General features: G+C 41.2%; 1 pseudogene; it reads left to right on the top strand.

Annotated features, from left to right (window-relative positions):
* Positions 1-24,387: 24,387 nt before the first annotated feature.
* On the top strand, positions 24,388-24,991 carry LOC113623961 (tropomyosin alpha-3 chain pseudogene; annotated as a pseudogene).
* The last annotated feature ends 239 nt before the right edge of the window (positions 24,992-25,230 follow it).

Below are 25,230 nucleotides of genomic sequence, written 5' to 3'. Positions count from 1 at the left end.
AATACATTCAGAGGAATAACACATTTTGAAAGTGATTCACTTGATAAAGGTGGTTAAAAAATAATTCAACAAGACAATCCCAGCTTTAAGTCTCATTTGAGTCCTCAAGGCAAAGGTGGGCATCAGTCATAACTATTTATCCTAAAGCTGCCAAGGTGAAGACCCAAAGTAGAAAGACATCTAGTCTTTAGCCATATAAGTAGGGCCATTCTACTCAATAAAAGGACTCCTTATAGGCACACACTCATACACATTCTAAGAGACACTGTGGTAAAATGAACAGAACCTAGACAGGGCTTCAGAGTTGGGAAGAACTAAATTTGAACCCGAGCTCTTCACCATGGTGAAACCACTCTTGACCTTGGTTAGATCATTTAACCTTGTTGAAATTCAAGTCCTCCATCTGGAAAATGAAGGTAATAATATCTACCTCCTGGAGTTTTGTGAGGATAAGTTCACATCCAATGGTGGTCATCACACCTTCATCCTCCCTATCTCCCAGCTATAACGGTCTGGCAAGGAATAATAAAAGCACCATAACTCAAGTAATAGTTCTTAAATTATATCCAGTCTTCCAAGCTCTATGCCTTCTGTCTAGGAAAAAAAAAATCACATATATTCCTGAAACCCTAGTATTTTTGGCTTCACATGGAAAGAGTGGGGTAGTAAAGTCTAGATCTAAATTGTCTTTCTGTTAGCCCATCAGACATATAGAGTCCCAAAGAATATATAAAACATTTTATTTCCTCCTATTTGACTTTTTACTGGAGTGGGACCTTAGTTCTTAACCCTTAAGACACCCACCCACATAGCCACCACCTTAGAGACAGCAGAGAAAACTCCTCTCCTATTCCATCTTTATCTTCCCCAAGGCTCCTTGGACATGAACAAGATTTCTCTTTAATTTTGCATCTTTAGAATAGTCTCTTTTTATGTGCAGGTAATCATCCCTTCACCCCACCAAATGCCATCTAGATGGTTCTTGGGTAGGGCATTCTGGGAGGGAGAGGAGACTAGGGACAGAGAGAAAGAGGCATGCATAGCTATTTTCATTGAAGATGCTATAGCTTCTTGGTGATGAGCACTTTCAATGTTCAGAAATCCTGTGGACATTTTCAATGTGTTTTTCCACCAATGAGAACAGGAAAAGGAAAAAATAGACCCATCCTGCTATGCACCCTCTCTATGGAAATTTCTCAGTCCTCACAAAGGTCAGTTTCCCTCCCCAACTCCACTTGTGGGTGAAAAGGTACTGAGGTTACTCCATACATACTTTGCCTACATCATTTGGTCTCTAGACGTGTAGCTAGTCTCCCAGAACCAACAGCTTACGCACAGCCCTCCACCACTGGTACTCCCTCTGTCACCCCCATACAGATCCTAGGTCACTCTGCTTCCAGTGAACCATTTTCAGTTCCCTTCTGGACACTGCTGGCTTCAGATTAAGTTCTTTACAAGGGGTGCACTTCTTCCCTGTTTAGGAATGGTAGAAATCTCCCCACACACCTGAGGGGAGAAATTTTGAGCCCTATGCCCACAACTCAAGTGTCACCCTCCCACAGTACATCTCTCCCTATCCCTAGGGAGGTCAGAGGGGACCCTTCTTGGCTCTGTAGTAGAAACTACTAACCTCGTTATGGAAGACAAGGTCAGCGTCCTGAAAAGCAGCAGATCCTCTCTCCACTGGCTCCCAGCTGAATAGGAGAGCATTCTGAGCCCTGGTTTGGTGCAACCTTGAAACAAACTTCATAAACTTGATGGTACCCTAGCTGGCCTTTTATTAGATTGAATGGTGAGTTCAAATATGGTTTCGTACCCATCTATTAAGTATTCTGGGTTGTTGATGCCTCTGTGGGTGACAGTGGACTAGTTCCAGACCTTTTTTTTAAGATTTTTTTGATGTGGACCGTTTTTAAAATCTTTACTGAATTTGTTACAATATTGCTTCTGTTTTATGTTTTTGATTTTTTGGCCACAAGTCATGTGGGATCTTAGCTCCCCAGCCAGGAATCGAACCCGCACCCCCTGCATTGGAAGACAAAGTCTTAACCACTGGACCTCCAGGGAGGTCCAAGTCCTAGACTTTTTAACCCCAAACACTTGAAATACTTTGGGTGGTAAACAGCTCTCAAAATTTCTCCCTTGGGGCTTCCCTGGTGGCGCAGTGGTTGAGAGTCCGCCTGCCGATGCAGGGGACACGGGTTCGTGCCCCGGTCTGGGAAGATCCCACATGCCACGGGGCGGCTGGGCCCGTGAGCCATGGCCGCTGAGCCTGCACGTCCGGAGCCTTTGCTCCGCAACGGGAGAGGCCACAACAGTGAGAGGCCCGCGTACCGCTAAAAAAATAAAAATAAAAATTTCTCCCTTGATCAGAATGCACTCAAGAGAGAAATCTTTAAATTGTTAAGATTTTTTCTGAACCTGTATGGTATGTGCCTGGGGGAAAAAGTGGGTAAACAATCCATTGCCACCAATATATTGCCAAGGATTCGGATGTCTGGCCCTCCAACAAACGAAAAAGAAGTCAATGCGAATTAATTCTAGGGGCTTGCGGATTAAATAATTTCTAGATGGGCTGCCTTTGGGGAAAAATATTTTCTTGAATGTAGCAAAGCCAAGGGTCTCACTTTGTCACCCCATCTCCACCATCAGAGGCTGAAGAACTGTCCTAAGCACCTGTGGTGCTTCATTCCTCCCCAAGCGGCTTAAGTCATCATGCATCACCCTGGGCCTAGAAGGCACTATTTCCAAATGCTTCCCCAGCCCACGTATGGGGCACTCAAAGACTTTCAATGACATTCCATTCCTGAAGCAGAGCCTTCCTAGTCCTGGAAAAGTTGGGTAACCTTCCCTGCTGCAGGGCTCAATTTCCCCCTTCTTCCACCACCCATAGCTCTGAGGCTTCTCACTGAGCATTTTGCCAACCCCTTTCCCAGAGCAGCAGTGGTGAGGAGTCTGGCCTGATAAAAATTCACCACAGAGTGTGGGCATCTCTGAGGGCTTATCTTGTCTTCCTCAGTCAGGAGTCTCTGATACAACCACTTCTCCAACACAAAACTGAAAACAGCAACCCTTTCCCAACAGTCTAAGCCATTCAGAATCTGCAGCACAGTATACTGATCCTTTTTTGCCCATTTGTTTAATATTATACTTTCTTAAAGAATGTCTCCTTCCATTATCCTAGCACTTTATATGTCCTATGCTAGGAAGAGGAAGGGAAAAGAGATGTCCTTCCACTCACAAACATGCACAACCTTGTATACAATCTCGTATGCCAGCCACTGTATTAGTTTGCTAGGGCTGCTGTGACAAGTACCACAAACTGGGTGGCTTAAACAACGGAGATGTATCATCTCACAGCTCTGGAGGCTAGAAATCCAAAATCAAAGTGTCAGCAGGGTTGGTTCCTTCTGAGGACTGTGATGGAAGGATGTGTTCCAGGCCTCGCTCCTTGCCCTGTAGATGTCTATCTCTGGGTGCAAATTTCCCCTCTTTGTAAAGACACTAGTCGTATGCACTAGGACTCACCATGACCTCATTTTAATTTGATGACCTCTTTAAATGCCCTAGGTATCTTTCTGGGGAGGAGGGGGTCACACAATTCAACCCACAACACTGCCCATTCATAGACTCTGTTCAAGAATGCTCGGAATAAAGCATCACCCTGGTACAAGACAGACTCTAGTGGCAATTAGAAAAGAACTCTGTCAAGTTCTCATCTTGTTGCTCAATCAACAGCAAGAAAACTGTATTCCCACCCACTGATTCATAAATCTCTCCAATTACATAGAAACTATAAACATTTCTTTATTCCAAGATTCTATCTTGAACGTGAACGCTTTCTAGCGCCTTAAAGCTCAACTTTTACATGGGTTATTTTTTAAATGCTCTTGGTGTTTTAAATTAATTTTGTTCATAATATTGTATACAATTATGAAAATATTTTTGAAATTTATTAACTTTAATGAATTAACAATATGTGCTGAACAAGTTGCCAGAGTGAATAAGATCGCATAGAAAATTAGTTGTCCACTTGCCAATTTTCTGTGTTTCGCTGCCTGAGCAGTTACCTACTTGCTTCTGTACTCAAGCAAGACCAAGAAATTATCATTCACATATTTACCCATGTTAGCTAAGCTCGATGAAATTTGAAAATTTTCACCTACTTTAGAAGCGCGCTCTTCAAAACAATAAAAAAAACCTTCTTCCATTGTCCTTTGAACAAATGGCATCAAAAGACAAATTAAGTCAGACAGGCAATAAGGTTTTTAGAAGGCATATTGGTTTTACACAGAGTTGAAATTTCAGAATCACACCTGCCCCCTAAGCCCGGAATCTATTTCAGAAATTAAAATCACATTTTGCTTTCAGCTTTCAAGTTGGCTTTTGGGATCTTATTTCCCTGACCAGGGATTGAACCCGGGCCTTGGCAGTGAAAGCGCTGAATCCCAACCACTGGACCACCAGGGAACGGCCATCAGCTTTCAAGTGTTGATAAAACGTAAATCCCAATTTTTCCCTAAAAGTCCCATCTTAGGATGATACCATCTTTTCATAAAGGTTTAAATACTCTTATATTCCCATACAAACCCCAAAAGAATTCTGGAGATTCCATCAAATAAAAAACACAATGAGAAGAATCAATACTGGGAAACAACATAAGCTTAATTTTCTTCTTTTATATTTAGGTGAAAACCCTGAAGCACTTAGCGACTCAAAGTTTCCAGGAAGGGTGAGGTCACCTGAGCCTCAAGTACTTGAATCAGGCCAATTCTACGGTGAAACTTGGGGGTTGGGGGGAAGAGGGGAATATCCAGGACACTGTGTCATACTGAATAACTGAGACAGTTTATCAATGTCCAATACCACTTTGGAGTACAGATAGTTAATATCCTTCTACACTAACTTTATGGGACTTAGTATCTATTTTCAAAAATGTGTCCTAGGTGATCTCCCAGGCTATTCATCTACTCTCAACACTATTCAGTCTGAACATTTGAGGGGGTTAAACAAAGGGGGTTCACCCTTTAGAACTCACAGCAGGCACAACTGTGCCAGGCATGTCAGGTACAAGCCTGAGAAACTGACAGTCCAGCTTACCTGGCTCCTAAAAGAGTAGCCCTTGTTTCTATCTCTTACATCTCTACCTCTGGGTTCCCCAACCCCGGCCAGTGTTTCCTGTATTCCTTGGGTTGACCCAATGGACACAATTATTAGCATCTCCATAGTCTGGAATTTGTGAACTAATTTGCACGTCAGTTTCTTCTGGAAAATTATGGATGATACATCAGTATTTAGAAGTTGTATAAGCAATTTCATTATTTAGATTTGTGACTTGGTGAGTAGACCCAGCTTCAGATGGAATGGCCAGCAATAATAGGATACCTCCTTTATGATCATGGCTCAAATTGTTCTGGGTTTCCACTTCAGATCTTGGAGCATTTCCTAAATGAGCAGGTTAGTTTGGGTTCTGTCCTCTTCCAGTGTTTTTCCTCAAGTCAATTATTGGAAATTGGGGATTGTTTCTCATTGATTCATGTACTGGTCAGAGTTCTCCAGAGGACCAGAACCAGTAGGAGATACATATAGAAGAAGGTTTATTATAATGTAATTGGCTCACATGATTATGGGACTGAGAATTCCCATGATCTGCCATCTGCAAGCTAGAGACCCAGGAAAACTGGTGGTGTAGTTTAAAGGCCTGAGAGCTGGAGGGCTGATGGTATAGATTCCACTCTGAGTGCGAACTAGGAGTGCTGAGGGCAGTAGAAGATTGATGCCCCAGCACAAGAAGAGAGGCAGAGAGCAAATTCAACCTTCCTCTACCTCTGTTCTATTCAGGCCCTCAACCGACTGGATGATACACACCCACACTGGGGAAGGCTATCTGCTTCACTTAGTCCAATTCAAACGTGAATCTATTCCAGAAACGCCCTCATAGACGCACCCAGAAATTATGTTTAACCAGATATCTGGGCACCCCGTGGCCTAGTCAAGCTGACACATAAAATTAACCATCAAAAGCCATAGCCCCTGGGATTGCCACATGAAAAACAGCTTACTTCCTCATTGACTTGCTTCCTTCTAAGTCATAAAAATGAGGGTTATTTCTCATTGACCCATCAGCTTAGTAATTCTTAGTAAACAGCAATTAGCAATACTAGGGACCCGCACATATTTGCAGTCAACAGTTACTACTTCTTACAGATTCAATCTGCTATCTCCAAATGGTATGTGCTGCACATAAGCTAACTTAATGCATTTCTCTCATTCCATTATCTTGTAAGGCAAGATAATAGAACAGAACAGAGAATCCCCAATACATTCAGGTTAACTTGACCTAGAATTCATTCTTAACGAAGGCGTGAGGGGGAACACCAAAACAAGAGAAATGGAATGGAATAGACAAAATGGCGAGTTGCATTCTTTCAAGCTGCAGAAAAAAAGGGATCATTGTTCTTCCACAATTGCATATAACTTAATACCACACTATAATGCACATGACTTTGGAGACATGTTCCAATTAGTTTAACAACCCTTAAATTATCTAAACAATTTATTTTATAAAAAATATATATAGTATGAAATATATCTTTTCTCCTCCTCCTCTTTTTTTTTTTCTCTTGGTAAATGCTTAATGGTATGAGGATAGAGAGTATTCATTAGATTGCAATAAATCATCTCCCCTTATACATTTTATGTGATGGTCTGCAAATAAAAGAAATTTATGTACAGGATTTAAATCAGTAATACTCTAATGGAAATTCAGTGATATTTAAAATTTTCATGGAGAGAAGATAAAATTAAATACAGCAGTTTATAATTATAGAAAGAATTACTATCTATTAAATTGTTTTCTCATTAAAGAGTAATTTGTATTAATTGTAAAAGGTTCTATATTCAATTACATGTAAGTGAATATAGAATTCAAATATAAAAATATTCTTACTGTGTAAATAATTTTATAAATGACTTTTTCTTAACTTAGCTAAGTGATCTGAATATTTTTTCTTATCATTAATAGTTTTGGACAAATTTTTTAAATTGATCTCCACAAAGAGAGTGTTTGTTGGCAGTCTGTATATCTTCTTTGGAGAAATGTCTATTTAGGTCTTCTGCCCATTTTTGGATTGGGTTGTTTGTTTTTTTGTTATTGAGCTGCATGTAGCTCATTGTTTTTTTTGAATTTCTTTGACTGTAGGTTGAAAAATGTGTGGCCAATTCAATGACTATTTCCTTTACAAGTTACTCATTTAGGGGTATTCACCTTGTTCTCATTGGCATGTAAGAACTCTGTATGTATTAAAGATAGTAATCCTCTGTCTTTCATAAATGTTACTAAAATCGTTTCCTTTTCTCTCACTTTATCACTTGTCTTTATATTTTTAAAGTGTTTTTAATGTCCTGAAGATTTCCACTTTCATGACATCAAATCTATATATTGTACCTTACTGTTTCTACCTTTGGTGTCTGTCTGAGCACTGACTCTCTACCTTGAATCTTTATAAATACTCACCTATGTTTTGTTCTGCAACTTTCATGGTTTTGTTTTTTATATTTATACCTTTAATCCACCAGGAATTTATTTAGATTTAAAATGTAAGTTGGAAGCTACATGTTCCTCTGTGCCCCACCCCACATAGCAAGTTGGCCAATTTCTCCATGATTTACTAAATAAGTCATACTTTCCACATAGCTTTGACCCTCTTCATCACTCTTCTTCACTAAAAACAAAAAAACTCCTGTATGCAGATTCTTCCTTAAGGTCATTCTGCAATTTTTGTCATTTCTGTTTTCTTTTAATCTCACTGTTATGTGATTGGGATTACACTATATTCTGAATTTACGTAATAGGAAGGGGATTGACAGTTTCACAAAATTAAGCCTTCCCTTCAACAGCTCTTTCTAATCAAGTCTTTTATGCCCTTCAGTAAAATGTTTCAGCTTTCTTACAGAGGACTTGTTGAATAAGCATTTTACATTTTTATTTGTGATTTGGAATGGAATCATTTTTTCCGTTTTATTTTCTGTCTGATTGTTGTTCCTGTGAAGAAGGGTTTTTTGTTTTTTTGCTTGCTTATTTGTTTTGTTTTCTTTTTCTGTCTATTACACTCCTGAAGATTTCTGGCTGAGGAGAATGGGGTGATGGTATACATCTGAATTACAAGGGATTCAAAATTATTTCTAGTTACTATGGTTTGTTGCCTATAAGGATTGAAAGTAATATTAAATCTCTGTTAGAGATTAGTGAAAATAAAGATGCAATTTTTTTTTCCATCCAAGTTCACAAATCCCAGGTTATAACCCCTGATGGCTCTGGCATTTCTTAGGGTATCTTTGGAGTTTTCTGCTGGGTCCCCTATAATCAGCTGCAAGAGATGGGGAGAGGGAACATGCCCTTAACCACTATTTGCCTGGGATACATTTTCCATTCTTTATTTTTCAGTCTTTCTAAGTCTAAGATGAAATGACTCATGTACACATCACTCTTAGACTTTAATCTGGTCTCAGTCACTCACATTTATTATGAATACTGAACTACTTCAGACTTACCTCTGCGATCTTAATTTCCCTTGATATTTTTCTTTCATGCTTTTGTTTTGTTTGGTAATTTGTTATATTTTCTTTCCTCCATTTTTTCCTTATATAAATCTGGAAGTTTTATACAACCAATTTCTATCCTTCCAGAGTTTTAAAATATATGAGCTTACATCTTTCTATTGTTGTTACTATCAACAGTTACTTAAGACCAGAAAAGAAAAATAAAGATAGCCATATCTGAAAGGATGTTTACTTGTCTCTCTCCCACCCCACGTGCCCATTTACCTCCAAAGAACATAAAGGAGACAAGAGGAGAATGGGAGAAATCCTATCACCCACCTTCTAGTCGTGGCAGGCACTGAGGGGTAGAGAACATATAGCTAATAGAACAAGACAGAGCAGTATTCCTACACTTCTTTGCGGATGACAAGTAGACATGCCCCTTATCAAATTCTGAGTTAGAAGCAGTCCAGGAAAGTGATTTCTTCTTGAGGTAGTTTGCTTACGATTGTAATGCCATTAACTGGGTGTAGACTGACAACGGAAGCATGACCAGGAGCCTGGTCTACCAGTTGCAATATTTTACCCAGGGTGAGCATCCATCTATCTCTCCACCAGGGGCTCCTCACCTATTTTCTCTGTGTTTTGGGGTCCCTGGTTTAAAAGACAGATTTCACTTCCAATGAAGGGAGCGGGGGTTCGCTCCCTGGTTGGGGAAATAAGATCCCACATGCACAGCCAAAAACGTACTGAGGGAAGGAAAGGGGAGTCTCCCATATGTTGAGGAGTCCCAAAAGCCCCACTGAACTCATGTATGTGTTGTCTTAGACCCCGCATGTTCGTGACACCCAGGGCAGGGGAACGTGGGGAATTTTACAGTCCCAGCGACACACTGCCACCTGGGTTCTTTCTACCCAGCCCCTTTCTCACAGTGCTTGGCCTGTGAAATCCTAGCGGTGTGTTGCATTCTGGGAAATGTAGCTTTCACGATTCTGTGCTATATTCTCAGTGTAGGGGATGGGGGCAGGGGTGAGACCTCTGAAATTATCTAGGAGAAGTAGGGATTGGGGAAGAATTCTTCTGGCCTTCTTAAAGAAGCGAGTGTCTCTTTTTTGGTTGATGTAGACTGGCTCCCCGATGACAACAGAGGGGATACAAAGTATCTTCCTACTGTTTTTATGCTCTCTTTGTTTCCAGGATAAAAGACAGAATAAAAATTTTTTTTCTCTCAGTCCAGCTCCATTTGGTTTAGACTTAGTGAACTTCTTCCCAGCTTATTATAATCATTTTTAAGTTATAGCTTTTAATGGCATTGCACCTTTTTTTCTTTTGCTGTCATAAGCAAGTTAACTGGAAGCTGTTAGAAAACTGTCATTTGAAACAGGAGTCTCTGCTACCATCTTTTCCTTTTTTAACTGTTATTAAAGTCCCAGATGTGTATGATTCTAAAATATACAGTAACAGGTTACTTAGTGCTATTCATTTAATTGCCTAGAGTCAGAGAGTTGGTTCTTTGAAAAATAAGCCAAGTTATGGTTTGTCTTTCCAGAGAGAAAACTTTTGCAATCAAGCCCTAGTTTCCTACTCATTTGTAGTCTACTATTTTGAGTTCCAAAAAACTGTATAAAGGAAGCTTCTTTTACATTGCTCTGAATTATCAAGCAAGAGCCATTATTTCTCATCTGATCAGCCAAATAGACTTGTTCCCAGGAGGTTGCTTGATATTGGATCTCAGGAAATACTCAATTTTCTCAGGAGAAAGAGGACGTGATTGAACTCTGCCATCAGTGACTGTAATTCCAGGCTCCACATGGTGGGAATTCAGGAAGTTGTGTTTCAACAGCGTTGGTGATCTGGGGCAAATATTTGATACTGCTGTTCTTGGACATTGAGAATGTTGTTGCCTTGTGTCTTATCCTGTTGACGTTGAACCCAAGAGCCATGGCCTACCCCCTTTTCTACACTGGCAGAGCCTGCCTCTCGTGAGACAGGTTGAAAATGTCAGATGCTTACTTTGTCAGGCTCACCTGCAGCTAGAGGTGCCATGCAAGCCAGTTCTGACTGGTGTGGTACAATGGAAAGTCTGTAGTGATGAAAGATTTTTCTTCCCTGATTGGAAGGGGAGGGGAATTGGGAGAGAGAGGCCCCACTCCATCTGATAAAGAAGCTAGGAGACCCCACCCTCCTCTTCCTGCTTTTGGATACTGACATGAGAGGATGTGACAGTTGGAGCTGCTCTAGTCATCTTGTGACAAAAAGATGTCCCTGACAAATCAGGGACAGCAGATTGGAAAGACAGGAAGCACCTAAATCTTCAATTATCACCAAGCCACTGCAACAACCGTGGTACTGTCTACCCCCAGATTTTCTAATGGAGAGAAAAATAAACCCTTGGGAATACCTATTACCTCTGGTTGCAAATGTCTTGTTCTTCTCTACTTCTGGACACACAGGAGCACAGCACTTCTCTGCCACCAAAGTATGGCTCACACATCTATGACTTGAAATGATGTGTGACCAGAGTATTGTATTTTGTGTTCAGTGATTGATCCCTGGTGCTCTTCCCTGCAGTGGTAATCATGGGAGCATGTACATTTGTGGAGGTGCCAAAGATCCAAGCAGCCTGGAATAATGAGCTAATGCCTAAAAAACCGCTGCTGTGCTGTGGACAGTTGCCTGGACCCTCAGCTGATTTTGCATGAGTAAGCAATAAACTTCTGTTGTGTTAAGCCACTGTTGGAGGCTGTTACTGCAGCATAATGCAGACTATGATGCCAGATACAATCTCTATTCTTTTAGCCACTTGTATTTTTATATGCTCCTACTTGTAGCTGAAAGTACCTAATTGATACAACATATATAGCAATTTGACCTGCAGACAACTGTTTCTGAAAAATGAGATGGTTGCATTGGTGGGGAAATGAACATTTACGATTTTCTCCTGCCCAGACTTTAGTTTCCACCTTCTAGTAACAACATCCCAATTTTGCTTAAGGAAACCACTCTGGCAGACATATCCATTCCCTGACCATGTCTTCTCAGCACTTACTTCTACCCACAGAAAGCTGCTCACTTCAAACTCTTATGACTCCTTGTCTGAAAACTTTTGTCTAATTGTAATAACATGCTGAATTCATACAGAGGACAAGCCAGAATTACCTAAGAGTTAATGTCTCAGAAGCTCTCAACCAACCATGTAAAGACAGATGGTTAGAAAATATTCTAGTTTCTTCATCTCTCAGTTGAAATAACTCTGATGTGCATTCTAAACTGTCTCCCTTTGAGAGCAAACCCCAGTTGCCAAGAGTGGGAACTGCTTTGATAACACATCTTTTATTGGCTTCTTCCCCTTCCTTGCCTCTCTTCCCCACTCTTGAGTAAACCTCCCTGGGGTCAGCTCCCAAATGAAGCGCTTGCTCCTGAATCCTTGTCTCAGAGTTAGACTCTGGCGGAACCTAAACAGACACTATCCCTCCCCAAGTGGACCCAATCTTTCTGGGACTATCAATAATGGTACATTACTTTCTCTGTCTTTTGTATGTGGACCTTGAATGGAATCACACAATGACTATCTTCAAGAAGTCAGAGGCTCTTCAAAAGGTCTACTTATTAGTTCCTTCTTTATAGATTCCTGCAGCCCTTCTGACACCTGCCTTTTTTGAGCCAGATACCTTAGTTGTTTCCCCTGGTTCAATGAGTTAACCCATATTCTTTTAATAGATTCATTTTGGGATGAGATAGCTAGAATTGCTTTCTGTGATTTGTAGTCAAAGCAACCAATGGATATAGATGATGTATTAGACCTCTTTCAGCTATAAAGATTTCATGATAAAAATGAACGAGTTATAAAAAGTATAAGATCACTAAATGCTGTATGTTATTCATAAAATCAAATCCATAGAAGTCACTTTAAAATGTCAATGTTTTCATATTTCTTCACATTTTACTTGAAATAGAATCTCTAGCTTGTGAGAATGTCTTTCTAACATTTCAACACAATTCCCTTAAATAGTTATTGACCTGAAAGAGTGAAATAACTTCATAGTGGTAGGGAGGGGTCATTGCAGTTGCTGCTATTTTGTTTCTATCTGGGTGACTATTAAGTTCCCATTATCTGGTGTAAAATCTTTTGAAACATTTTTAAGAATAAAAAGTTCTTAAGAGATTTCTATGCAAAGAAATCCATAATGCTAAAATCATAGAGAAACCTTGTTTATTTATATTAATCTTACATACCTGAACATGAGAGTCACAGAGAAAAACTATTTAAATATACACTAACAACAAAAGATCAGAAAGACAAATTAAGGAAACAATCCCATTTACCACTGCATCAAAACAAATAAAATACCCCTAGGAATAAACCTACTTGAGGAGTCAAAAGACCTGTACTCAGAAAACTATAAGGTACTGATGAAAGAAATCAAAGATGACAAACAGTTGGAGAGATATACCATGTCCTTGGATTGGAAGAATCAATATGGTCAAAATGACTATATTACCCAAAGCAATCTACAGATTCAGTGTAATACCTATCAAATTACCAATTGCATTTTTTCACAGAATTAGAACAAAAAAATTTACAATTTGTATGGAAACATAAAAGACCCCAAATAGCCAAAGCAATCTTGAGAAAAAGAAATGGAGCTGGAGGAATCAGGCTCCCTGACTTCCTACTATACTACAAAGCTACAGTAATCAGAACAGTTTGGTACTGGCACAAAAACAGAAATATAGATCAATGGAACAGGACAGAAAGTCCAGAGATAAACTCACACACCCATGGTCAACTAATCTACGACAAATGAGGCAAGAATATACAATGGAGAAAAGACAGCCCCTTCAATAAGTTGTGCTGGCAAAACTGGACAGCTACATGTAAAAGAATGAAATGAGAACACTCCCTTACACCATACACAAAAATAAACTCAAAATGAATTAAAGACTTGAATGTAAGGCCAGATACTATAAAACTCTTAGAGGAAAACATAGGCAGAACACTCTCTGACATAAATCGAAGCAAGTTCTTTTTGATCCACCTCCTAGAGTAATGGAAATAAAAACAAAAATAAACAAATGGGACCTAATTAAACTTAAAAGCTTTTGCACAGCAAAGGAAACCATAAACAAAATGAAAATACAACCCACAGAATGGGAGAAAATATTTGCAAATGAGTGACTGACAAGGGATTAATCTCCAAAATATACAAAGAACTCATGCAACTCAATATCAAAAAAAAACAAACAACCCAATCAAAAACTGGACAGAAGATCTAAATAGACATTTCTCCAAAGAAGACACACAGATGGCCAAAAAGCATATGAAAAGATGCTCAATATCATAAATTATTAGAGAAATGCAAATCAAAACTACAATGAGGTATCAGCTCACACCAGTCAGAATGGCCAACATCAAAAAACCTACAAACAATAAATGCTGGAGAGGGTGTGGAGAAAAGGGAACTCTCTTATAATCTCGGTGGGAATGTAAACTGGTACAGCCACTATGGAGAACAGTATGCAGGTTCCTTAAAAGACTAAATATAGAACTACCATATGATCCAGCAATCCCACTCCTGGGCATATATCCAAACAAAACTCTAATTTGAAAAGATACATCCACCCTGATGTTCATTGCAGCATGATTTACAATAGCTAAGACATAGAAGCAACCTAAATGTCCATCAACAGATGAATAGATAAAGAAGATGTGGTACATATGTACAATGGAATATTACTCAGCCATAAAAAAGAAAAAAATAATGACATTTGTAGCAACATGGATGGACCTAGATATTCTCACACTGAGTGAAGTCAGACAGAGAAAGACAAATATCATATGATATTGCTTATATGTGGAATCTAGAAAAAGATGGTACAAATGAACTTATTTACAAAGCAGAAATAGAGTCACAGACGTAGAAAACAAATTTATGGTTACCAGGGGTAAGGAGAGTGGAAAGATAAATTGGGAGATTGGGATGGACATATACACACTACTATATATAAAATAGATAACTAATAAGGACCTACTGTATAGAACAGGGAACTCTACTCAATACTCTGTAATGACCTGTATGGGAAAAGCATCTAAAAAAGAGTTGATATATGTATATGTATAACTGATTCACTTTAGTGTACACCTGAAACTAATACAATTTGTATATCACCTATACTCCTATAAAAATTTAAAAATTAAAATTTAAAAATTAAAAAAAATAAATATCTCCCTTTAAAAAAAACAAAGTGTCTCCTAATACCCAAATCTAGGAGAAGATGAGAAAAAAATGTAAGAGTAATGGATTATAGCCTAGTATATAAAATATATAATTCATGAGTCCATACTGATATAATTGAGCAAATAAATGGGAGAGAATTCCAATTAATAAACGTAGAAGGAATAATGGCAATATAAAATAATCATTTGGCAACATAATAGTAATAATTATCTCAGTCAAGAATCATTAAGAGATGCTAAAATTAGCAGGAGAAAGTAAAATGAGAAACAGAATATTTACATACTCCCAAATATCTCCTCACAAGATACTTGCCAAATACAAAGAGGAAAATAGTAATGTTACAGTGGAGAAATTTAGAAAACTCTGCCTTATTCAAGCGCTCCAATATCACCACTAATGAGACAAAGTGTCATCATGTGCCTCCTGATTTGATATGCTGAGAACGTGTCATGGTTAATTTTATGTGCCAACTTGACTGGGCCATGGGGTGCTCAGATATTAGATTAGACATCATATATGGGTGTATTTGTGAGAGTGTTTCTGGATGAAATTCACATTTGAATTGGTAGAATGAGTGTAGCAGATTGCCCTCGTAAATGTGAGTGGGCTTCATCTGATGTGTTGAAGGGCTGAATAGAATAAACAGGTTGAGTAAGAAAGAATTTTTTGCTCTGTGTATCTTACTAACTTCAAGCTGGGACATCAGACTTCTGCCTTCGGGCTCAGACTTGGACTCAAACTATACCATTGACTCTCTTGGGTCTGGACTTCTCAGCCTCCATAATCACGTGAGCCAATTCCTATTTATATTTGTGTGTGTGTGTGTGTGTGTGTGTGTGTGTGTGTGTACACATACACATATACACACACTATTGGTTCTGTTTCTGCTGAGAAACCTGACTAATACAGATATTTTGGTACTGAGAGTGGTTCTAAAGGAACAGAATTTTAAGGATGAGTTTTCTGAATTGATTCTGGCCTTCTGGAATTGACTCTCGAATCTGATTAGATTTAAAGATGCAGAATGACTCTGCATCCAATAGTAAAGAGAGCACTTATAGTCCATGGCATGATCTGGCAATGGAGATACAGAAAATATCTGCATTGGATACTCCTAATCAATCCTTTATAAGAAGCAAGATGTTGGGTGACTGTGTGTATGATACTTTCAAACATTTTGGGAAATCTAACATACCAATATAATGAGGTTGGCTGGTTGCTCCTAATGTTGCTGGACAAAGTGATAAAAAAAAAAAGGATAAAAAAAAATAAAAGTGATAAAAAAAAAATTGAATTCATGGGTGAATTCAATTTCCCAGCTCAGACACCACATAAACGAGCTGAAAGCTTCTATACATGCCTTGGAATACTCTTGCCTCCTGTAGCTGCAGGGCCGAGATTGCTGAAAATCAAAAGAATCTCACCCTGTGATTAACTGAATTACAGGTTAGAGTCCCAGTCTCACAGAGTGTCTACCGTTAAAGTGAGGGCATTGACTGGGGAAAAAATGGGATCCTGCATGCTGCCATGGGGATATGTGGGAAGAATCTGATGAAGCTGGAGACACCGAACCCTTAAATTCTGATGAGCCTTCTTTGCCGGTGGAAGAGGCCTCTGCACTCCCAACTGGAAGTGGCATTGGGTCAGGTATGTGGGATTTTTGCAACAATGCATAACCTGAATTTAATCATGAGAAAATATCAGACAGACCAAAACAGAGGGACATTCTAGAAAATAACTGGCCAGTACTCTTCAAAAAGATCAAGGCCATGCAGGACAAACAAAGGCTAAGGAACTTTCACAGATTGGGGGAGACCAAGAAGACATGTCAACTAAATGCAATATGGGATCACTGATTGGAATCTGGTCCCCAAAAAAAGGTCATTAGTGGGACAACGGATAAAAGCTGCATAAGACTGTAGATTAGTTCATAGTACTGTGTCAATATTAACTTCCTGTTTCTGATCATTGTACTGTGGTTATGTAAGATGTTAACCTTTTGGAGGGATGGGTGCAGTGTATGCAGGAATTCTTTGTGCTATTTTTACAACTGCTTTGTGTCTTAAATTATCTCAAAATGAAAAGTTCAAAAGTTAAAAAAAAATAAGTTCAAAGCATTATTTAAAGTGAATTACACAAACATGCACTGAAACAGCAACTGGAGATGGAGAATATACTGAGTGAGTAAATGTAAAAGATATCCGGAATATTGATTAGGCTCCCTGAAATCATACTGTGTTCAAAACATGCCGCGGTCACACTGTGCAAAGCAAAATGGAAATAAGAAACTAGATGTAAAAAAAAAATCACAAACAGCCTGAAGAACAATGCAAAATGACCACTTATTCAACCCATGAATTGAAAGGAATTTGGAGTAAAGAACTGATTAAAGAAGGGTTTGGGGGCTTCCCTGGTGGCGCAGTGGTTGGGAGTCCACCTGCCGGTGCAGGGGACGCGGGTTCGTGCCCCGGTCCGGGAAGATCCCACATGCCGCGGAGCGGCTGGGCCCGTGAGCCATGGCCACTGAGCCTGCGTGTCCGGAGCCTGTGCTCCGCAACGGGAGAGGCCACAGCAGTGAGAGGCCCGCGTACCGCAAAAAAAAAAACAAAAAAAAAGAGAAGGGTTTGGAAGATTTAAGAAAAATGTGACTGAACACAAGTGAGGATTTTGACATATATAAGTGATTTCCCTCCTGTACTATTTCTGATAAGAAAGTATAAATATGTATTTCTCTATAGATGAATATATTCTATTTCTTCTAATAAATGTGCATGTGTCTATAAATTATGAATAGAAATTTATCATCATCTCTATAACTAGGAAAGAGTGAATATAAAGAATTGTGCATAAGTCAGAAAATTCTGCAAAAAAATAAAACAAAAACGGAGTTGTACACCAGGGAGAAAGAAACTGATCAGCCCAGTGGTTACACAGGAACTAAATGGAAAGAAGATCTAATAGTATATCATCATCATTATCTTAAGGCAATTATAGTAGAGCAGCAAAAATCTGAGCATTTACTATATACCAGCCACTATTAATCAAGGACTTTATAAGTCAATTCACATAATCCTCACAACATATGAGGTTAGTCTACTATTCTTCCCATTTTACAGATGATGGTAAAATGTAAATGGCAAAAATGGGATTTGAGGGCAAGCAGTTTGGCCCAAAAGTAAAGTTTTTAATCACAAGGTTTAACCACTGCCGTGAATTTGCAAGAAAAGACTTGACTCAACAGACTGGTTTTCCCTTCTCCTGGGAGATGAAGTTTCTAATTTATAATACTATTATGCCTTAATATGATCAATACCCAGGATTAGGATCTTCCTGTCACCAGGAGGTGATGGACTAGGGCATGTGTGGCAAGGTGAAGAGTTGAAGGTAGGGAAAGGGTGACAAGAAGGCTCAGACCATAGGATGGAGAGCCCACACCCCTCACACCAGCACTGAGGCTGGTTGTAGTTCCCTACTGGCCAGGGCTCTCAAAGGGACCAGAGGCAACTGCTCCTGCCATACAGACACTGCCTTGTTGAATAGAAAATTGTCTTTTGGGTAGAATTTGAACTGGTGATGTCAGGCCTTGTCACACCTACCACTTGACTTCAAATTGGCAGCTGGGAGGACAGTCAGCAGAGGGCAGTGGACAAATGCTCCTAAGTGTGAATTTAGATTTGAAACACATCCTCAATCAGTTAATATATCCTGTGCTCAGAAAATATGGACACCAACAGTCAGGACTCACTGTGGTTAACTGACTAGGAAAAATAACATGATGAAAACATTTGTTCTGGAAACAGAATTTGCAAATGAATTTAGAGAAGGTCAACTCAAAAGCCTACAGAAGACGAGGTAATGGATTCTAATCGAGTAAAACAGGCAGAGCTGTTTCTTTTGAAGAGACTTTGTTTCCTTATTAAACACATAGACTAGTCATCACTTCCACAGAGAAACATGCCCTCTCCAATGTTGCTCTTAAAACACACAGCTCTTTTGGGCTATCTTTTGCTTTGATGGAGAGACGCACAGAGAAATAGTTCTCTCCTGTGGGACTTTCAGTAATGTAGGCATGATGATAAATGTGGACTGACAAGCCCTAAGAGGGAGACAAGAGGCAGTGGGTGGGAGGATGGGAGGATGGACAGCACACGCGCACTGATGAGTACAGGCTCTGTCGGCTGGCAGCTGGTTTTTGCCAAGCAGAATGTGGGCCCTGTGTTGTCAGACCTCCGCATTGTTCAAGAAAGCCTGAAAACATTTTTATAGGAAATATCTTGGCTTCCAATATTTACCTCAAGCTTTCAAATTAGGTGCAGACCTCCTTCTTAAAACACTTTCATCATCCTCTTCAATGACACTCTCCCAAGTGTCTCCCTTCTGTACTGGATGCTCCTAAGCTCCTTTTCTGGTTCCTCCTCTTCTGCTCATCATCTAAAATAAGGGTGTTCCAGGTCCACTTCTCTGCTCTATCTACATTCTCTACCTGGGCAACCTCACCTGATCCCATGGCTTTCAGCCATCTGTGCCACAGATTCCCAAACTTATATCCAGCCCTGACCTCTGCCTGGCGCTCCAGACACTTGTCACCATGACTTCTCCAAATAGATGTCTAATAGAAAACTCAAATTAACATGGCCAAAATGGAACTCTCCCCTGACCTACCCATACCTTCTCCTCCCCATCTCAGGAAATGGAACACCATCCACCAAGGTGTTCAAAACAGGAAAAAAAAAAAAAAAAAAAAAAAAAAGCATTTCATGCTTTATGTAATATTTACGTGTGGTATAATTTTATGCTCATACTTGTTTATGTTATTCCCCCTTTTTAGGAGACTCTTTCAGCCCCTTCCTCATCCCTTTCACCAGGAAAATTCCTATTTATCCTTCAAGAATCAGTTCCAGCATCATCACCTCCAGGCAGGGCTGATCACATAATTTTCTGGGCCCCGTGCAAAATGAAAGTGTGGATGAAATCAATCTACTTGTCACATGTTTGCTCGTCCCAAGCCAAGGGATCGTAGCCTCTGCACGGGACACTCCTGGCAGCTGAACTGAGGGTGAGAGAGAGGTCCTCATGAGTTGCCTAGACAATGAGCCCGTGGAACTGCCAGCGCAGGATAGGGACAACTGCCACCTTGCCCCACCCCAAGACACTGCGGGGCACAAGCCTGACCTTGACCCTCCTTGCTCCTCTGCCTGGTCTCGGCCTGGGATGGAGGGTGATGGCAGTACGCGGGCCTCCCCCGGCAAGGTTCACTGCCCCATGGCTCCAGTGGCTGAGGATGGGCTGCTGAGAACCCCTCCTGTGGAGACCAGGAAGCAGAGGAAGGTGGGACTGCACGGAGCTGGGGCTCCAAGCCCCGGGTACATGCCCATTGTCCCACTGAACTGCACCTACAAAACACACATTGCAAGGATAAAGCTACAATATTGAGAATTTCGAAAGGGGACCACAGAGCATTAAACCCCAAGCATGAGCACTTCTGAGCGTGAGGCCCTGAGATACTGGTTGTATGCCCATGAAGCTGGTCCTGCCTCAGAAATTTTCTCTGACCGGTCCCCCCAAACTGAACTAGCTGCCCCTTTCTGTGCTCCTTGCTTACCCCATGTTTGCATGTATCACTACATTTAGCACATTATCTTACATTATCTACTTATACGTATGTTTCACAAAATATTTTGTAAACTTCATAAGCTCAAGGAATTTGGCTAAATCCTTTTTTCTTTTTAATTTCTAGGCCCAGTATTGAAATTGCTTATCAGTAGACCTTTGATAGGTGTTCAAATGGCCTGACAAATATACTAACTGGCTGAGCAGAAACCAATTTATACACCATCTCTTTTCAGCCCTGCCAACACCCCTACCATGGTTGTCTCCCTTGTGTTCCAGCCCCAGCAATGGATCACACCTGATCCACAGTTTTACGTCCCCACTACTATAGCCACTGCCACCACCACGGACTAGGAAGTTTCCATGCACAGCTCCAGCTGACAAGGAGAGATCACCACATCTGAACATCTGAACACTTGCCAGATGGGATCCACAGAAGCTCTGGCTTCCTCTGGGGACCTGGGAAAGGCTGCATAACATAGCTGGAAAGTGAGAAAGTTAACATCCTAAGGAGGCAGAATTCAACAATGAAAGGCACGAGATAGAAAGGAGTCAGCAGATATTTACCTGTCTTTCCTTCCCCTAATGGATTGTGCTGAAATGTAGTCATTTTATTTGGCCTCTCTGGAAATGTCCCACAAGGCTGGGCAACCAGCCATATTTATTCTGAAGTCATAGCCAGCTTGCCAATACTCCTCCTTGTAGTTTCTTACCCTACTTAGTGTAAGCTTAGGGATATCAATTCGCTACTGCAACTGATCAAATGGGGGTAATGATAATTATAGTACTTTTGCAGCGGTCAGCTACTTACGATGGCACTGAAACCCTTGATAGGTTCGGGGCAGCAAACTATCATTTTAAGGCATTCTGTGAAAGCCATAGATGGCTTTAAGGCAGGTAGTAAGTCCAGATCATGAACACATCAAGCAAGAACCAGAGGAACATCTGTGGGGGTAGATCTTGACGGTGTTGGACGCTCAAGTGGAAATGGAATTTTAAACTAAGCAGGAGAAATTTGTTGAAATGGGCAACTCATCCATAAGTTGGAATTTAGTGTCTAGCAAGTCTTAATACTGTCCTAATAAAATTCAGTGTTTACCAGTCCTAATAGTTAGCTGGGATGACTCCATAAAGCCTGGATTCACAATGGCTCAGTTAGTTGAGGTGGATTTGTTGGAACTTAATTGGCAGAGTAATGAGAAAGGGGTGAGAAGGCTCAGGAAAAAGAGAATATTGGAATGAAGACATGCAAACCCACTACCTGAGTGTATTCTCCAGGAGGGGACACTCCCCTCGCTAAGAAGTGTACCCATGATGGGAGAGCCAACATCACTGAGAAACTCACTGTTGGTTGTCTTCTTCAGGCCAGGGTTGACAGTGGAAGATCCTGGCATAGCACTGGACTTTATATCAATGGAGATATTGGGATTCTGGAAAGGCAGAAGCCAGGGGAGATATAATTACTAAACTGAGTAGTATGGTCAGAATGGCAATCAAAGTGCCTTGGCCCAAAGTGATTATTACCTCAAATTGATGATGGTTTTCCCAAAGGTAACATAGACAAACCACCATCTAAGAGCACTGGTTGTCAAAGTGCTGTCCTAAGATCAACAGCTTTAGCATCACCTAGGAACTTCTTTGAAAGGAAAATTCTCAAACCCCACTCCAGACCTACTAATATAAAAATTCTGGGGATGTGGCCCAACAATCTATCTTTTTTTTTTTTTTTTGCGGTACGCGGGCCTCTCACTGTTGTGGCCTCTCCCATTGCAGAGCACAGGCTCCGGACGCGCAGGTTCAGCGGCCATGGCTCACGGGCCCAGCCGCTCCGCGGCATGTGGGATCTTCCCGGACCGGGGCACGAACCTGTGTCCCCTGCATTGGCAGGCGGACTCTCAACCACTGCGCCACCAGGGAAGCCCCAATCTATCTTTTAACTAAAGTTTAAAGACCATTGACTAGGCTTTTGTTTGATTTGTACAACCAAAAAGAATTCAAAACTGATGATCATAAAGCTGATGTCAGACACTGATGGAAAACTGAAATTTCCAGTTACTAGATCCAAGCCAGTTCACAGAGCCGGAGCCCATTGATTAAAGGGAATATTGGATCCCCACAATGCCACCACAGCATGGCAAGTATCTCTCTAACCTTTCCTCAAAGCCAGAGTAATTGTGTGCTGAAGAAAAGGGAATACCCAGATTTTTTTTTTTTGCTGCACCACGAGGCATGTGGGATCTTAGTTCCTCAACCAGGGATCAAACCTGTGCCCTCTGCAGTGGAAGTGCAGAGTCTTAACCACTGGACCACCAAGGAAGTCCCCAGATGTCTTGAGGATAGTTAGAATGAGATCACAGCTGACAACAATATTAGAGAACCCCAAACACCACCATGGTCCTCCAGTTAAAAGGGAGCCTTATAGATACCAGATTGTAAATGGTGTTTGGGTTCAAGTGCATCTCACAATGGATCCAATAGATCCAAGGACCCACTCTGTTTCTGTATCTCTAGTCTCTGAATGCCTAATGGGATAGATATACTTAGAAGTTTGCCCTTGGTTTCCTGACCTATGAATTAAGGAACATTATGATTAAAAAAGGTGCAGGGCACCTTCCTTCCAAGCCAGGACAGTACATCAGAAGCAATATCACCTGCCAGACAAACTGAGGAAATTAGTACCAAAAAAGGCTTAAAAGATTCAGGGATGGTGATTCCCATAATATACCTAGTTATTTCACCTACCTGGCCTCTGCAAAAAAATCATGTGGATCATGGTTGGTGCCAGGGGACTACTATAAACTTAAAATAGTATCCCCAATTATAGTTTCTGTGCTAGATATGAATTTTATGGGAGCAGATCAACTCAATCTCTGGCACTTCATTTGTGACTACTGTTTTGCTAAATGCTTTATTCCTGATTCTCATCAACAGAGAGGATCAAAAGCAGCTCATCTTCACGTTTCAAGGACAGCAGGAAGTCTTCACTATCTTGCTCTAGGTCTGTGTTAATTTTCTGCTGTCTGTCATGGTCTATTCTATAGCAATCTCCATCATCTTGCTGTTCCACCGTGCATCATGCTAGCCTTCTACACTGATTGACCTTTTACTAATTGGACCTAATAAGGAGAACAGGTCAAGTAATTCAAATGCCGTATTAAAACACATATGTGTCAGAGGGTAGGCAGTAAGTCCTTGAAGATCAAGGGGTCTGCAACATCAGTGAAATTTTTAGGGGTCCAGTGGTCTGGAACATGAAGGGCCATACACTCTGAAGTAAAGCCTGAGAGCCTGACAATGGTACACCAAGTAACTGTGCAATTGGGGCTGCCCGTCATGAGCTTAGTGTTAACAGAAACTCCCAGAAGAAGGTTGAGAGTCAAAGAAGCAAACTATTGCATGAAAGAAATGGTAGATTTAGGGAGACTCAAGTACTCCAGAAGATGCAAAAAAAATATGACTTGTTGGCCTAGACCTCCATATCGCCTGCCTCTGCTGCATTGATGCAACTCTCTCAGTCCACACCTATTCCAACTGAGGGAGAAAGAAGGACCTTGAACTCAAGTCAAAGACAGTTTTGTAGTATGCTATATTGGGTCCTATAGAAATGGATCACTGCCACATTATGCCAAAGCGACTCTTAATAACCAGGTAGATAGAATGACTTATTTTCTGGGTGTCAGTCAGCTTCTCTCCTTGCTCAGTTCACTGCTTGCACAATGGGCTAATGAACAAAGTGGCCATGGTGGCATGTTCAGGTCCTGTACACGAATCCAAAAGCAGGGGCTCCAGGGGAAGTAGGGGTGAGAAGCGGCTGCAACTCTGGGCAGAGGAGGCAGGAACCCGAAGGCGAGCAGGGGTCGGGTGGGCACCACGGCGGGGGTCACCAACGAGGCGGTGAAGCGCGAGACCCATGTTCTGCAGCAGCAGGTCGGTGACGCAGAGGAAAGGGCCGAGCGCCTCCCACGGAAGTGGAGGGAGAAAGGTGGCCTGGGAACAGGCTGAGGCGGCCTCCTTGAACCGTAGGATCCAGCTGATTGAAGAGGAGCTGGACCGTGCTCAACAGCGCCTGGCCACTGCCCTGTAAAAGCTGGAGGAAGCCGAGAAAGCTGCTGATGACAGCGAGAGAGCCATGAAGGTCGCTGAAAACCGAGCCTTAAAAGAGGAAGAAAAAATGGAGCTCCAGGAAATCCAACTCGAAGAAGCTAAGCACATTGCAGAAGAGGCAGGTAGGAAGTACGAAGAGGTGGCTCTTAGGCTGGTGATAATTGAGGGAGACTTGGAAGGCACAGAGGAGCAAGCTGAGCTGGCAGAGTCCCGTTGCCGAGAGACGGATGAGCAGATCAGATTGGTGGACCAGAAGCTGAAGTGTCTGAGTGCTGGTGAAAAAAAGGACTCTCAAAAAGAAGACAAATGTGAGGAAGAGATAGATTCTTCCTGATAAACTCAAGGAGGCAGAGACCCGTGCTGAGTTTGCTGAGAGATCGCAGCCAAGCTGGAAAAGACAGTTGAAGATTTGGAAGATAAACTGAAATGCACCAAAGAGGAGCACCTCTGTACAAAGGATGCTGCACCAGACTCTGCTTGACCTGGATGAGATGTAGAGTGCCCTAGTCCCGCCCTGCGCTGCCCCTCCCTCTGACCCCGACTCCGCTGAGGCCAGCCTGCCCGAAGCTGACCTTGAATCTGATGGCTGATCTCTAACTGGAAGGCTGCTTTCTCCTTTCATCACGTCTCCCACCCCCTCCCCTGTGTCCTTTTCACCAAACTGTCTCTGAATCTGAATCTCTCCAGAGATTCCAGTTGGACTAGAGGCTGAGCACTTTTGGGAACAACCGTTTAA

Source organism: Aethalodelphis obliquidens, unplaced genomic scaffold (assembly GCF_003676395.1).
Source record: "Aethalodelphis obliquidens isolate GAN/ISIS:26980383/991018 unplaced genomic scaffold, ASM367639v1 scaffold1, whole genome shotgun sequence".
NCBI classification, from domain to species: domain Eukaryota; kingdom Metazoa; phylum Chordata; class Mammalia; order Artiodactyla; family Delphinidae; genus Aethalodelphis; species Aethalodelphis obliquidens.
The sequence above is the reverse complement of the archived record's forward strand: the minus strand, read 5'-3'. Positions and strand labels throughout refer to the sequence as shown.